Source organism: Alosa sapidissima, chromosome 1, assembly GCF_018492685.1.
Source record: "Alosa sapidissima isolate fAloSap1 chromosome 1, fAloSap1.pri, whole genome shotgun sequence".
In the NCBI taxonomy this organism is placed as follows: domain Eukaryota; kingdom Metazoa; phylum Chordata; class Actinopteri; order Clupeiformes; family Clupeidae; genus Alosa; species Alosa sapidissima.
The window spans coordinates 20,151,812-20,169,522 of NC_055957.1; the positions used below are offsets into that span (position 1 = coordinate 20,151,812).

At 40.9% G+C, this 17,711-nt stretch overlaps 1 long non-coding RNA gene across 1 annotated transcript; it reads right to left on the reverse strand.

The window, feature by feature from the left end:
- Positions 1-797: 797 nt before the first annotated feature.
- Positions 798-11,423, reverse strand: LOC121678269. Its single transcript, XR_006021202.1, has 3 exons — positions 11,387-11,423; positions 2,750-2,887; positions 798-2,454 (listed from the first exon to the last, which is right to left on the reverse strand). It is a non-coding gene; the product is annotated as an uncharacterized LOC121678269 (long non-coding RNA).
- Between the last annotated feature and the right edge of the window lie 6,288 nt (positions 11,424-17,711).

Sequence of the window (17,711 nt, forward strand, 5' to 3'; positions counted from 1 at the left end):
CCTTAACTTTTTAACAAGCAGGACACAAAGAGTGAGAATGAATGGCAGTCTCTCTGACAAAGTCTGCTGATCAACCATCGATCGCCAAACTGTCGATTATGTGCAAATTGGGGCACCAGCATTTGTTCTGTTTGAGGAAATTAAGCCAGTTTCACAAATCCATCATGGACCTGTTTATTGAATCAGTTTTATCATTTGCACTTGCAGCCTGGTTTGGGAACCTCTTTGAAAAACAAGAGCTCTCTAAATCAAATAGTTAAGTGGTCTAGTAGGCTGATTGGTGAGTCACAGGTCAACTTGTAGACCTTGTATACAAGACAGCTAAAGCGCATAACCAGTTCAATTTTAAATGATAGTTCCTATCCATTGCACACTGAGTTTTAGCCTCTCCCCTCTGGTTGCAGGTTCATACTCTTTTCCTGTGTCATTCCACTTTATTACACATAACACATATGAACTTTAATGTTTGATTTTTTTAATATGCGTGGATTACCTGAGGTAATACTAACATCTGGTGACAATTTCATACGAATAGCTGCACTGGAAGTAATTCCCCTGCTGTAGAAAGTATTCAACCAATCAACAACAGCATATCATAGACATTTATTTTAGCATGCCTTATAGTTGTACAAAAACAGCACAGACAGGTTTCAATCTTACACTTGTCGTCTAAGACATTTTTACTTCACAGTAATTCATTCATTCACTTTTTTGTTTTTGTTTTTCTTCACCATAACTACTGTAGGTGGTGTTATTTCAGTTAGCCTATTAGCTGGTTTGATGCTCATTGAGCTCAATGCAAATCAAACCAGCTAATAGGCTACAGTAACTGAAAGACATTAATCAATTTCCAAAAGATTTTATATTCCTCTTTTTAGTCAACTTTAGTATGGGTGCCAGACACAGAAACAAGCAAAGTGAGATGCCTGTTTTGATAGAGAAAGTTATCTGATGTAATATCTATTATATGTAAGAAATAGAAATCTATTATATCTAGGAAATATTATATCTATTTTCTTCATCTTTGAAGATAAATTGACTATATCCTTGGCTCTCTGACACAGAGAAATAAAAGTGGTAGCGTAACAAGACAGAGAGAACTGACCAAGCTAACTGTTTATGCGTCAAAAACAAGACTGTGGATAAAATGGCAGCTATGGACCTCCAGGAGTTGCGGAATACAGATGAGCAGTTGGAGGTCCAGGGAGAGGTTCTGGAGCGTCTGCGATGCTTTCTGTGTCAGAAGCTTGTGGCTGAAAGACATTTGGACTTCCTGTGTTCGCAGCACATTCTGAGTCGCTGAGGACATCTGCAGTCATGCCTGCAGTGCGGGCCGAATGTTGGACTGTCGCCAAGGTGCCCCAGGACCTGGCTGCCCTGGTGTGCTGTCTATCTGCTGTGGACGGACGCAGGACTTTGTGGCAGAGAGGATCACCCGCGAGCTGGAGGCAAAGGGAGAGAGGAGTGGTGGGGTTGGGGCAGCTACGCCCAAAACTCAGCCCTGCTGCTCCTCACTGACCTGCAGCAGGCGACAGGAATCAGGAAATCTCTGGTCAACGCTGGCACCACCATCCTGTTGCCTCTCCACCACCTCACTTCTGATGAGTCAGATCGCAGCGCTAATGAGATTTCTTTTCTAGGGGCAGTGGCCTGAGTAATTCCAGAGCAGAGTTGTTTCCAGGGGGAACGGAACTTAACAATGTCAGTGGCATTGGTGCCATCAAACAGGTGGAACATGGATCTCCTATGCCCAGTAATGAGCCCCCCTTAAGCCTGCACTCCTGGCAAACCCACTAAGTCTACCTTGCATGCCTTGTAACACGTTTGTCTTTACAGTCAAAGTATCATTATAAAGGAAAAGGCAATATTGTAAGAGAAAATAGTATCATGCACTATCATATATATTCCTGACATTCAAAATGTGTCGTAAAAAAAACATAGTGCATAGTATATTCTATAAGATTCTTAAATATAAAAAAGATTCATACATAATAGCTTACAACTTACACTACTCAGAAAAGGTTAGGGATATCTGGCTTTCGGGTGAAATTTAATGATTCAGTACAGAAAGTACTGAAACACTGAACTGTTGGACATGCGCATACAAAAGTTTAGAGGTCACATTAAGTTCACCTGTAAAGGTTTCATGCTGAAATTTCACCCGAAAGCCGAATATCCCTGACTTTTTGTGGGTATGTATTACAATTTTACAACTTTGTGGATTGCATATTAGCTTACATTGTTTTGTTCACAATATAGCCCATTTTATCAATGTGCTTGAAGTCAAACAGCAAAAAGCAGCAGATCCTCAGGAAGAATGGACTTTAAACATTAACAGGTGCAGTAAATGTCTTCGTCATTGCCCAGCGTACTAAAGTAATCTAAAGTGTCATTCAGACTTGAGGAGAACATAGAAATATTGGCAAACGGTTGAGCTTCACATGGTGAGCAGATCTAGGAAACAAAACGGAAATCAGGAGATGTAACATGTGTCTAACATAAAGCAGGTTATGTTTCTAACATTTAAGCAGCAATTGATGTGAGGTGTGTATAGCATAAATAATTATGTGCTCAAACATTTAAGCAGCGACTGATGTGAGGTGAAATATTAATGTGCTCAAACATGGGAAGCAGTGGGAGCACACATGACCTGAATTCACATCAACATGTCATTTTATTACAAGTTTTTTTCTGACAGAAAGAGAAAATTTGATTAAGGAATGATTTACATTGCATTTTATTGACTTACATTGGACTTCTTTTCAAGGCATTCCTCTATGGCTTCAAGGTTGTCTGTTAATATAGGGTCCTGAACGATTTCGTTTTCTTCCCAGTAGACGTTTAGCTCCAGCAGGTAGCACTTCATGAAGAAGCACTCACAGCCTTTCTGGATCACAGTAATTCATTATAAGTCATTCATAATCTAAGTGCAAGCACATCTACAGTAGACATTACTAACAACATACAGCTATTCTACATTGGTTTACTACATGGGGTTTTGTGTAAAAGCTACAAACGACAGAAATATGCCATGGAATTATTTGCATAAAGCTACATTTTTCAAACAAACCAAATAAATATAAGCCAAACATCCAAAGAGGTTGACAAAGTCCAAAGATGTGAAACAGGATATGCATACTGTATATACAGTATCTATTGAGTTGAAAAAGTGTACACATCAATGACAGATTATTGCAATAGTGCAGGTGGTTTCATTATTTTCAGCTTGATTTAGATAAATGCTAGTGTCTGAAGTCTGAAAGTATGTCTGTGGTAAAATGGTCAAATTAACAATTCATTTAAAGGAACCATATGTAAGATTGTGGCCAAAGCTGGTACTGCAATCACTTCCAAATTATTGTAGAGCGGTATATCCCCTCCCCCTCAACCCTGACTCAAGGTTGCAAATCCAGATGCCGAAACACTACTGACTTTGTGATTAGTAGATAGGTAGAGGGTGGCGCATCAGGCCAAAACACAACATGACATGACAAAACACAACATCAACATCAGTTGAGGGCTGCAACTTCACTTTTTAAATGACAATATCTTGACTGGACTACTGTTATCAGTGATATAAGTATTTGAAATGAACATGATTTCTTAATGTCTAGTGACATATCAGGGCCATTTTATGATTAATTGAAATACATTTCTTACATACGGTTCCTTTAAAAGATTCTTTATCGGTGGAACTGGCTGAAAGTGAAGTGGAGTGAAGGAGAAATTTTGGATTACTAAAAATTTTTTATATTCTGTATATGCTTTCTATACATTCAATACTGTGCATCAACTTTGCTTTGTCTGTCATTTGCTCTCTCCATGTCATGATTTTCTAATAAAGGTCATGCGACCCCCTTTGTCACGAGTTAAGGGTATTCTTAATATTAGGAATATCCCGACAGGAACTAGACTATGGCAAGAGAATGCTGAAGGATGTATATGTATTGTATTGACCAATTATCTAGTTACTTGGAGTAGCCACATGACTTGCGTATTGGCGCATGGATCACATGCTATGTCCAAGAAGTGTATATGTATTGTTGTATTTCTGCATGTATGAGGATTTTTTGGAAAAGACCATTGTACTCATGTGATTTGTATTACCAATGTAATTAACATGTATAAGATGGGGCTTCGCCCTAGAGAACTTTGAGTAGTGTTACTGGAACATGCTGTTGCTAGTGACCTGCTCCCTGTATCGTGAATAAACCTGCAGTGGTTCCTCACACCTGAGTATTGCCTGGATATTTTTGACCTCATTTTGGTGGCAGCGGTTGGGATACCTAACTCCGAGACGCGGCGGTGAAACCTGGAAGGCGTAGGACCCGAAAAGCGCTTACGGGAGATCTATTTTTGATTTTGGGACAATACCGTGGAAAAAAGGCAACATCGCCCGCGGGACCCATCCTTGCCGGAAGGGAGTCATCCTGTGTCTCGGATACGGTATTACCGTATTGTGGTCACAGGCACCTAGGTGGTGAGTGGGAAGCGATTTTTTTCTACCGCTTTGTAGTTAAGAATTGGCTTGTGTGCCGGGGTGCCACCGAAGCAATCTGCTCTACTTGTAGGAAGGTAGAAAGGTTGGCTTGTGAGCACAGCCGAAGAGCAATCGATAAAGGATCTGCTAAGAGAAGCAATCGGTAGGATTGGCTTAAAGCGCTTGATACGGGGATTGGATTGGTTGAGAACATTGCTATTGTACTCTTTTAGGCGTGAGGTAATTTGGGTAATAAAAATATATTAAAGGGACACTGCTATGGGGACTAGTAATAGTAAAACTGTTAAATTGCCCAAAGGTATACATAATCCTGGATGTTTAAAAGATATGTATAAGAAATATGTACCTGAATGTGTAGATGAATGTTTATTGAATAAGTGGAGTAGATGGACTGAAGGAAAATTTCCTTTAGATGGTACGTTGAGTTTGGAAAGGTTAACTGAATGTAGGGCTGTGATGGAAAGGAAGGCTAGGCCTTTTAAGCATGATTTGTTTGAAAAGTGGGAAAGAGAAGCGAGGGAAAGATAGGAGAAGAGAAAGTGAGTTATGCAACAGAAAGAGCAGGGCCAGAGAGAGAGAGAGAGAGAGAAGGTTTGTGCGGAGCTATGGACATTTCAACTGAAGTCTATGTGCAGACGAGTGAACCTGACCTCCAGCCCTTATAGTCCGTAAATCTCCACCACCGTTCCCTTCAGCACCCCCTGCACCACAACCAGCACATCCTGCTCCTAAGCCCCTGCAAGTATTCACCTACTGAAGATTGGACTAAAATGGCTATTTTTCAGCTTACAACAGACTGCTAGAGAATTCTTGGGAAGAGTGGCTTCAGCAGTTAACAAGCTTTGTGGAGGGAGGAGAGCACGATTTAGGTGGACTGAAAGAAACGGTTGCTGGAATTGTGGAGACGTAGAACACATAGCGAGATATTGTCCGAAGCAGGGTGATTGGAAACAAGACGGGGATAAATCATCACAACGACGCCCTCAGGGTCCGGTCTGAACACAGAATGGAAATTCTGAATAGGACAGCGAGGGCTCTGAACAGGGGACTCCGGGACCCCTCCCCAACACTTCTGTATCACCTTATGAACTTTATCCCCAACTGACTTTGAATGCTGCCGCACAACCTAAGCTAACTCTTTCTCTGAATGGTAATGACGTATCTTTTTTAGTTGATACAGGAGCGGATGTTAGTACACTTGGAAAGAAAGATAGTTGTAAGTTTTAACATTAAAAAGCAATAGAGTTATATATGTAACAGAAGCTTCAGGCCAATCAGTGGCAGAACCGGTTTCTACCCCTTTAGTGGTTCAATATGAACATCAGACAGTAGAACATTCTTTTCTCTTGAGCAGTGTTTGCCCTGAAAATTTACTAGGCCGAGATCTAATATGTAAATTAAATCTTACACTTTTTCTTTCTCCTGACGGAGTAGGTCTAGAAGGGCCCATTTATCTGTATTGTCAGAAAGTTAACCCCACATGGATAGGATATGAGTGTAAAGACATTAGTTTAGCATTAAAATCTCCGATCTCGGTTCTAGAAAAGACAGAAACCCCTGAGCAATTTCAGTGTACAATCGCATGTTTTCAAGGCTCTCCAGATCAGCTGTATGTGAAAGAGTGGTACCAGATAGGAAATAGTATTGAGACTATTGATGTAGCCGGCATATTGACCTCTAAAATCTACTCTGCAGTATTAGTAGACCTGTCTCCAGGTCTGAAATATTTGTTTGCAAACCCAAATTCGTATCCACATGTTGCATTGGTAAGAGCCCAAGAAAATTGGATTGATTTAGGGCCATTTGTGAAAGCGTGTGTGAATGCTAAAGATTGGACAGTGGTCCGAGATACCCCAAATTTGTTTTATTCACCATCACAAGATGCGTATTTTTTCCAACAATGGTGTTCTTTGAAAGTTACTCCTGTGCAGAAAGAGCTCTCTGCATGTTTAATACCCTCATTAACCCAACCCGATGAATGGAGGGTTCTCTCTTTAAAAGAGAAAGCAGATCTGTTAGCCGCTGTTCCAGATAATCTCTGGGCAGCTGATAGTTATGACTTTGGGACTCAACCATTAAACCATTACCATTACCATTTGGGACTCTACTGCTCAACCATTAAAAAAAATGCGCAAAAACATTGCATTACCCGTCGAAAGCCCAATATCCGTTGTCGAAAGAGGCTGAGCAGGGGATAGAGCCCGTATTCAAATCATTATTGGACAGGGGAGCTATTGTGCGTTGCAGTTTCTCCCCAGTTAACACAACAATTTTGCCAGTTAAGAAGTCTGATGGCACTTGGAGATTTGTGCAAGATTTAAGACTTGTTAATGACGCTATTCAACCGAGGCATCCTATTGTGCCAAATCCTTGCACAATTCTCTCTAGTCTGCCATCCACTGCGAAGTTTTATTCTGTAATTGATATTAAAAATGCGTTTTTTACGATAAGAGTACATCCTGCCTCTCAATTTTGGTTTGCCTTCACCTTTAAAGGTCAAAGGTATACTTGGAGTCGTTTGCCTATGGGATACACAGAATCACCTTCAGTGTTTAATGAGGCATTAGTGGCCTGTCTGACACAATTTACTCCACTGGCAGGAAGTACTGTTATTTCTTATGTTGATGTTTTATTAGGAAGTCCATCAAAAGAATCATGCCTGATTGACACAGTGGCATTGCTGAAATACCTGGCCAGGGTGGGACTTAAAGTCTCTAAAGAAAAGTTGCAACTCTGCCAAGAGCAAGTTAAGTACTTGGGTCATATACTTACTCCTGGCTGCAGGGCCCTGGATGCGTCACGCATCACTGCAATTACTGGCTGTCCGAGACCCAGGACAAAGCAGCAATTGTTAAGCTTCTTAGGAATGATTGGTTATTGTCGTGCTTGGATTTTAGACTTCTCGGAGAAGGCACAACCTCTCCGAGCATGCACAAATGCTTGTAAGAGTTTGACTGACATTGTAACTTGGACTGATGACTGTGAGACTGCTTTTGTGATTTTGAAACAAGCTTTAGCTTCAGCTCCAGCTTTGGGATTGCCTAATTATGATCTTGATTTTCATTTGTTTGTGTGTGAAAAAGGAGGTTACATGTCTGGGGTATTATGTCAATTGCATGGTGGACAGTATAGACCAATAGCCTATTTGTCAAAGAGACTGGATCCGGTAGCAAGAGGCTGGGTGCCTTGTTTGAAGTCTGTTGCAGCTGCTTCAAATGCAGTAATGGCTTGTGCGGATCTAGTATTAATGCATCCTTTGACTGTTCATGTTCCACATGACGTGCATGCATTGCTTTTACAAGCAAAGACATCACATCTGACAACTGCCCGCCTCCTCTCGTACCAACATGTGTTATTGACTTTAGCACATGTCACACTTGTACGTTGTACCACCCTCAACTCATCGACATTATTACATACCGCCGAAGATGGCGAAAGCCATGATTGTTGTCATGTCATAACAATTTGTACTAAACCTCGTCCTGATATATCTGAGGAACCCCTTACTAACCCTGACTTAATTTTTTATGTCGATGGTTCCTCATTACGCTTGGAATCTGGAGAGGTAGGAAGTGGCTACGCTGTGGTGAATCAATTTGAAGTGGTTGAATCTTACTCGCTCCCTCCAACTTTTTCTGCCCAATCTGCTGAGTTGATTGGACTTTTTTGAGCTTGTGTGTTGGCAGCTGGAAAATCTGTTTGCATATACACTGATAGTAGTTATTGCTGGGGAATTGTTCATGACCATGGAGCAATATGGAAAGAAAGAGGCTTTCTTACGGCTACTGGTAAACCTATACAACATAAAGAGTTCATTGTATTGTTGCTAGAGGCAATTCAGCTTCCTTCTGCTGTAGCAGTAATTAAGTGTGCAGCGCATATTAGAGGCGCTGATGAGGTCAGCCTTGGTAATGAGAGGGCTGACTCGGCTGCTAAAAGTGCCGCGAAGGGGGGAATTGAGAGGAAGATACCACTTGAGTTTGTAAGACATTCTGAATTTTAGTGTTTCTAAATTTACAGAATGTATAAAATAGCAATCAAAAAAGATGAAAATGGAAAAATTGTAAAAAGAATAATGATGATTTGTGGCTACATACTCCAACAGGCAAGCATGTACTACCAAAATCATGTTTTTATATAGTTGCTAAAGTTACTCATGGTTTAGATCATGCGAGTGCAACAGCTATGGTAAAAACAATAGAACAACTTTATTTTGCACCAGGATTCACCACCGCGGCAGCTGCTTACTGTGATAGGTGCATTACCTGTTAAACATAACACCGCACCCACAGTGAGAACCCAAGGAGGGCATCACCCACCACCATCAGGCCCGTTTGAATATATTATAATGGATTTTATTCAATTGATCAATTAACAAAATGCAGAGGTTGTGAATATTGCCTTGTAATTGTAGATATGTTTTCAAAATGGCCAGAATGTTAATGGAATGTTGAAAGATAAATTGACTAAAATAATGGGATGGAATTGGTTGACTGCTTTACCTTTGGCTCTCCTCTACCTCAGAGGCCGTGCATCAAGATCAAAAGGGTTAAGCCCATTTGAGATTTTGACTGCCCGTCCCATACCAATTCCAGGTTTACCTAATCCTAACCTAATGTATTTTGTACCTTGTCTGGTTACATGCGAGAACTGATTGCTGCTCTATCTTTTGTTTCTTAACAGGTGGCGTTGACTTTGCCTCAAAGTTTTCTGGATACATACCCAGTGGAACCAGGCTCTTGGGTGCTTGTTTAGGATTTTCGAAGAAAACGCTGGAATGAAGAATGGTGGCGTGGACCGTATCAAGTTCTGTTGTCTACACCTAGTGCAGTGAGAATTGCGAGAATTAGTGAGACTCTTGGATTCATTTGTCACACTGCAGAGTGGTGAAAGAACCGGAACATTATCTCAACGGATTGTGACTTTATGCTTGAGGTTGATCAGTGAAGGTTTTGGCAAACTTCGCCAGTAGACCTTTGGATATATGTTCCATCAGGGATAAGGGAAGTGTTGCAAGATCATGCTGTTTTAACCTGCATTACAACTAGAAAATATTGGACTGCAAATGAAGGGAAGTATGCTCTGATTGTTACACATTTTACTAAGTACACATGTGAAGTCATTCCTTTGAGGGTAGGGAAATCAATTAGTGTGGTACACCAGTGTCCATTAAAATTAGTGGATTCAACCATCCATCATCCAAATCAGTGGTGGATATTAAAAGTAGAAACAAGATATCAGTATACATTAAACTAGCACTGTTTCATTTCCAGTTTAGCTAGATATTTCATCATCGCTGGACAGTGACCTGGGGAGGGCCTAAAAAACCCAAGCCAGCTCTGCTGTTGAAGATAGAATAGAGCTTTTGTTGTATTGTAACTGGGAGTAGAGTGGGGCTAGTTGTTATTCTGTGTGTTCTTACTGATTATGCCCACTTCTCCAGAGGAGGAGATCTGTGGTACTAATAAAGCCTGTCAACTGGCTTTCCAAGCTAGAACAACTGTAGCAGGGACGAATGAGACCTGCTGGGTGTGCCAAGAAAAGTCTTTTCAAATGCATGTTTTTCCCTACAGGACTTCTGATGATTCTGCATGCTCTGCATCTCGACTGTGTACTAGTAAAGATTGCCTTAACATAGTAGGTGTGACAGGGATAAAACAATTTTTAGGTGGTTCGTCCTTGAATATTATGTTAACATTAATGGATTCTGTTTGGATAAATAGAACTGGACAAAAGATTTGATAGAATGATATTGAAATGTGAAATGAGTTTTACCCTGATATGATGACCCGGAAGTGTTTTTGGACGATGTTATGGGAAATTGGATTTTTTATTTTGTTTTTGATTACTAAAATTTCTTTGTGGCCTTAAGCCCCAAAGGGGGGAAATGAAGGAGAAATTTTGGATTACTAAAAATGTTTTATATTCTGTATATGCTTTCTATACATTCAATACTGTGCATCAACTTTGCTTTGTCTGTCATTTGCTCTCTCCATGTCATGATTTTCTAATAAAGGTCATGCGACCCCCTTTGTCACGAGTTAAGGGTATTCTTAATATTAGGAATATCCCGACAGGAACTAGACTATGGCAAGAGAATGCTGAAGGATGTATATGTATTGTATTGACCAATTATCTAGTTACTTGGAGTAGCCACATGACTTGCGTATGGCGCATGGATCACATGCTATGTCCAAGAAGTGTATATGTATTGTTGTATTTCTGCATGTATGAGGATTTTTTGGAAAAGACCATTGTACTCATGTGATTTGTATTACCAATGTAATTAACATGTATAAGATGGGGCTTCGCCCTAGAGAACTTTGAGTAGTGTTACTGGAACATGCTGTTGCTAGTGACCTGCTCCCTGTATCGTGAATAAACCTGCAGTGGTTCCTCACACCTGAGTATTGCCTGGATATTTTTGACCTCAGGAGCCTTTCCACAGCGGCCAGATTTGTAATTGTTACATGCAAGTACTCAAACCCAACAACATTGCCTAAGTATTCTGACACAGCAGGGTGCACCACAACCACCATACCATCATCCTTAACGAGACTTATAAACTTGGTCTTTGTGAGTACTTCACTGGAGTTGTCAAATGGGCACTTTCCTTCATTTGTTTTATATTGAATTATGTCAACACCTCCCAAGGTCTCAACAGTGGTGCCTGGCATCCCAGAGCCACCCCTTTCTACACTCATGATGGTTTAAGACACATCTCAAAAGATAACTGGTCTGAGAATGCATTGTTTACTTCATGCCCACACAACACCCACAACAAGCATTACTGAGAGACTTCCCCACAACAACCATGGCTAAATGCCAGCCAGCTGTTTAGGGCCATTTGCCAGTGGCTTTAAGTATGGCATCTTCATGTAATACCTTTGGGTCTCTCCATGTGAAATGAGCCAATTTTGGAAAACCTTCCTGCTCGACCACTCTGTGGACCTGATGTCCTGAGTGCGAAGGGAGTTGACAGTTGATAAGCTGACGCCCATAGCGGTTAGCAGCGCCTTGACTACTTGGCCTGCCAGAACTGACGCTGACGCTCAATTCTCTGATACTGTGTGCATCTACATCTCAAAGGAAGGTCTGCAAAGTTATACCTCCAAACGTTGAGCCTGCACTCATTCTCATCTTCAGGTGAGATCCACTCTGAGGAAGATTGACATCACCAAAGCAGCAAATGATGGTGCCAGGCCAGGTGCCTGTGCCCCAAAAGCAAGCAGCCTCAATGCAGGTGTCTCAATGACTACTGCCCAATAGCCCTGACTTGAGAGACTTGTTCTAGCTCACATCAAGGCCAACATTCCCACTGACCAGTTTGTCTACAGTGGGAACAGATTGACGGAGGATGCAACCTCGATTGCACTTCACGCAACTCTGTCCCATCTGATTTGATTTTTAATTCGATTTATTTTTGGACTGACAGACAACTTAATCCAAAGCATTACATGTTAAAGCTGCAGTTGGCAAGGTTTTTTTGATTATATTCACTGAAACATCCAAGAAATCATGTTAGATTGATGTTTGTTGACTTCTCATCCGCCTTCAATACTATTCAGCCACACCTACTAATCCAGAGACTAAGGGATAACTTTGGTCTGGAAGGTAGTATTGCTGGCTGGATTTTGGATTTTCTTACATTTAGGACACAAAGAGTCAGAGTAAATGGCCAATTTTCTGATCTATCTGTAACATCTACTGGCTCACCTCAAGGGTGTGTTATCTCCCTTGCTGTATATATTGTACACAAATGACCGTAGCAATTTTGAAAACCGTCATATATTGAAGTTTGCGGATGACACAGTTATAGTGAGTCTGTTAAATAGCTCTGAAACATTGCATGGTCCTGTGGTTGATTATTTTTTTTAAATGGTGTCAGGAATCTTTTTTTATCCTTAAACGTTTTAAAGACAAAGGACATGTGCATTAGCCTAGAAATCTAGACGCACCCCTAGCGGCAGCAAATTACATAGTTAATTACATTTGCTGCCAGGGCTAGTCTAGCAACTCTCCGTTGGCTTGTGAGCTCCAGAAATCGAAACTTAATCAGGCCAATGAAATTGTGTATAGAGTCGTTAGGTGGGCTTAACATAATAATTGATGGCAGCGATTGCAACGGTTTGGCTTGAATTCCCTGCTACTTGAAAACAAATAAGATGGATGTTGCTGCTGGCGAACAGTGTGACACGAGTTAAGCTTTTATTAAGTTGGCAAACGTTTAAACTAGCCAACTAGCTCAGCTGGTGGGAAACGCATGGGACTCATAGCGCTGCTGCTGTCCTATTGCGTGCCGAGGGAATTTGAAAGACAACTGATTATCCCACCCCTCGGACTGAGCACTGCGAACGGTGAGTGCCCAGACTCCACATTTTAATGTGGGTCTGGCTTGTCAGGCTACATGTGCATTGATTTTAGAAGTGTTCAGCCTTCTCCTGATATCATAATGATTGATGGTCAGACAGTCGAATCTGTAGAGTCTTATAAGTACTTAGGCACTTTTCTTGACAACAAGCTGACATTTGAGAAAAACACTGACTCGCTCTATAAGAAAAGCCAGCAGCGTCTTTTTTGTCTTGGAAACTCTCTGAATTCCAGGTTGACTCTACCCTGATGACTATGTTTTATCATTCCTTTATTGAGTCTGTTATTACGTTCTCCTTTATTTGTTGGTTTCAATCCTTGAAGGTAAAAGAGAGGAATCTACTGAACAAGGTTGTTAGTGTTAGTAGCAAAATTATTGGGTTTGGACAAGAAACTTTACAGGATCTCAACAAACATCTGCTTAAGAAAGCAAACTCCATCTTGTCTGACTGTTCTCATCCTCTACATCAACAGTTTCAGTTTCACACACACAAGTACACACACACACACACAGGGGGAATGCACACACTCACACACGCACGCATGCACATACATACATAAACACACACACGCATAAACACACACACACATAAAGACACACGCACACACATGCGCACAATAGACATGCAGGCATACGTACACGCACACTCACATGCACACACACACACACGCACAGACTTACACGCACACATACACACAGGCCCGCACATAAGCACACGCACGCCATGCACACACACATAAACACAAACATGTACACGCATGCATGCACAAACACACCCACATGCACACACACATGCAAACACACACACACACACACACATAAAAACACACGCACACACACACGCAAACACACACACACAGACACACACATAAAAACACACACATGCGGGCAAGCAGGAACACGCACACACACACACACATAAACACACACACACATACACTATTAACCCCACACACCCACTCACAAGCGAACAAACACACACACACACAAGCGCACAGACACACAAAACACACAAACACTTGCAGGCAAGCAGACACACGCACACACACACACAACCATCACACAGACTCACAAGCGAAAACGCACAGAGAAGCAAATGCACACATGCACACACTCTTTTACATACACGAAAGTTGCAAGAATAGGGGATGGAGTAGGAGATGGAGACAAATTGACAAGCGTGATTTATTTTTGCGGAGAGAATGTGCAGGACTGGGCGGCAGTCATATTTTGTACCACTCATATTTTGTACCAGTTGCTGAAAAACTAGCCATGAAGTTGAACACATTTTTAGCATGTTCTATTTGGAAGAGTATAGGCTAATGTAATACAGTATTATTTGATGCAATTTTCCGTGATATTTTAGAGGAGGCTGAGCTTCCCCTGTAGTCTTAGAGCAATCGCCTCTGATACACACACACAGGCACACACACACATGCAGGATGCACATGCACACACACATAAACAAACACACACATAAACACCCCCCCGACAAACACACACTCACAAGCGAACGCACACACACACACACACACACAAAGAATCACACATATACACACGCACACACTCATTTACATATACAAAAGTTGCAAGAGTAGGGGATGGATTAGGAGATAGGAGACAAATTGACAAGTGTGATTTATTTTTGCGGAGAAAATGTTCAGGACTGGGCGGCGGTCATATTTTGTACTGCTTTGTGGTAAATCTAGTTTTACATGGAATAACCCAGGCTAGTTCATGTTTTTAAAGTAGTGTGTGTGAGCACCTCAGCCATAATAACTAGCTGTTTTTTTCAACAGCATCAAACAACTAGCTTAATTGAGTGACCGTCTTCGAAAACCAAAATCCAACAGATCCTGCTTTGTGGTGACGCAAAGCATCTGTGAACAGAACACTTTAGCAAGCAGTTCTAAATGCAGCACAAGCATAGAGATTTCCTAACCAATATCCATGAACAGGAGACCCTTACTTGGCCAACACAAATAGGGAACTGGGGGACAACTCCCCATAGAACAAAGATAAAGAACAAATTCAGAGATGCTGCGCCTCCATATCATCACTGAGAAACATCCTATAATATATCCCCAGGATCAGACATTTATTGATCCTTTTTGGAAATTCTTCTTGCACCATACAGCTCATCAGATAGACAGAAAGACAACAGACAAACAGACCACAGACAACAAACAAAAACCATACACAACTCGCCTCAATGTGCTTTTGTACATTTGACTGGCAGTCTTTGCTATAGAGAAGTAAATTGCAAAGTAAGGTCTCCATGACACTATCGCAACACTTCCACAACCAGTTCCACATACTTTCTCTTTCTCTTTTTAAATGCTTCCTCAAATTCATCTTGAAAGTGAATCACATCTTCAAAGTGAAAGTGAGTGAATCAATCAAGTCAACAATGTACTCACACTGCACCAGTAGTACCCACACAACACCAGCAGTCACAAGACACTGTGTAAATTGAGGTGCCCTTCCAACATTAGCCACCAATCTCAAATCCATTACTAGGACTTCTTAGCTATATTTCTATCTATTGAGAGGCCATAAACATTAAAAATGTGTAAGAAAAATAGGCCTATGAGACAAAATACTGTCATTTATCTTTTGAAAACTGATGTCAAGATAAAACTACATTTTCATGCAACATGTTAAGTTCTTACACTTACTTCCCGGAGAAGGAATATGCTTGTATAACAGTACAGGGGCGTGTTTCCCAAAACCATAGTTGCTAACTAAGTTTTGGGAAAACGCACCCCTGTATAGTAATAATGGACAAAAGCACTACTTACTTCTTTTATAATAACATTTATATCTGGGGTGTACAGCATGACATCCGATGCCTGGGAGAAAATACATGACATGTTAATAACGCACATTCAATCATATAATTCATCATAATATCTACGTATGTACTCCTAAATAGGCAAAAGCAGTAATTATATGTTCATTACACAAGAAAGAGCATAGGTTTTGCACTGTATGCCATGTCTCCCTATCAGTTTCTTCAGTGCATTTTCACCCTCACTTATTTGATGCACACCACCATGAGAAGTCACAAAGTAGTGACGTAGGTCAAATTAACCCTTTTTTCCTGTTTAGAGTACCTGCATGGTAAAAATAGCAATATTTCATGCTAAGTTATCAATAACACATCACAAGCATGATAATTCAATATTTTGTCCCAGCCATGTCTCACTGGGGAAAGGACAAAAAGGCTCTGCTCTTATCACCATATATCACAATTGGCTAATAAGTTATTTTTTGGCAGATATTTTTATCCTATCTTTATTTAAACACCAGACCATGTTGAATTTATATATCAGCTTAAATATTGATAATCTATATCTTTCATTATGGTACTGGTCCTGAAAATCACCATATTTGTCGACTCCTCGACAGAATATTCACAATAAGTGGTGAAAATGATGGCTTACTGTAATGTTATTTTTCTTAGGGACCATTGAGACAGAATAATTATAGTAAGATATGGAAACGATTGCTTACTGTAATAATGTCATTCTTCTTAGGGACAATTTTACGAATTTCATTTATCTGGGAAGCATCACCGCTTGTCAGCAAGGCACTCAGATAGCTGGAAAGGTCAACATCAGATCTTACTTTACATATCAAATACAATTATTTTTACGAAAACCAATATGTCATGATATTGCATCATGCATAATGATGCATCATAAATCCCATTCAGGGTTTCATGACTAAATGTACAAAAATGAACAAAAATATAAATGCAACACTTCATGTCTGCATGGGTCTGAATGATCTAGTTCACTGTTAGGTCTGCTCCACTGTGCTTCAGACACTGGTGGTAATGCACCCACTGCACATACTACAGTCCTTTTGTATACCTTTTACCTTTTCTTTACCACAGATATGACACAGCACACTACCCGGTACCTAATACCCTGGTTAAACTAGATGTACTGCAAAGCGGTACAAAATATGACCGCTGATTAGTTTTTTTTTCAACTTATCAGACTGAGGTCTGTTGGTTAGGAAGTCCAGAATCAGAGGGAGGTATTGATGCCCAGTTCATTTAGTTTGGAGATCAGTTTGGAGGGGATGATGGTGTTGAATGCTGAACTAAAGTCAATGAACAGCATTCTCACATAGGTGTTGCTATTGTCAAGGTGGGACAGGGCAGAGTGAAGTGCCGTAGAGATGGCATCCTCTGTGCTTCTGTTCTGACAATAGGCAAATTGGAAGGGGTCCAGTGAGGTTGGTAAGCAGGTCTTGAGATGGGCCAGGACCAGCCTCTCAAAGCACTTCATAATGATGGGAGTCAGTGCAACTGGACAGAAGTCATTAAGGCTTGTTGCAGTGGAGTGGTTTTGGCACGATAGAGGTGGTTTTAAAGCACGCGGGGACAGCTGCCTGGGCTAGTGACAGATTAAATGTGTCAGTCTAAACCCCTGAGTACACATCCGGGGATACCATCAGGACCAGCAGCCTTACATGCATTAGTCCTACTCAGTGCCGCACATACATCGGTGGTGGAGAGTGTGAGAGGCTGGTGATCTGCATAGACCATAGCCTTGATGGTCACCTCCTTGTTGTCCTTATCAGTGGCCATAGAAGTAGTTCAGCTCAATTCTGTGCAGTTTTGATCCCGTCAGCCAAACCGTCATTTTTAACTAGGTGGTGCTAAACCTCAAATGAGTGGATATGGGATTAGGGCTGTGCAATTAATCAAATTTCAATTTCAATTTCGATTTTGGCTCCAAACGATCACAAAAATAGTATAATCGAGAAAAAACAATTATTTTGCCACATTCCATTAAGAAGTAGGGATTTTGGAAATACATACAA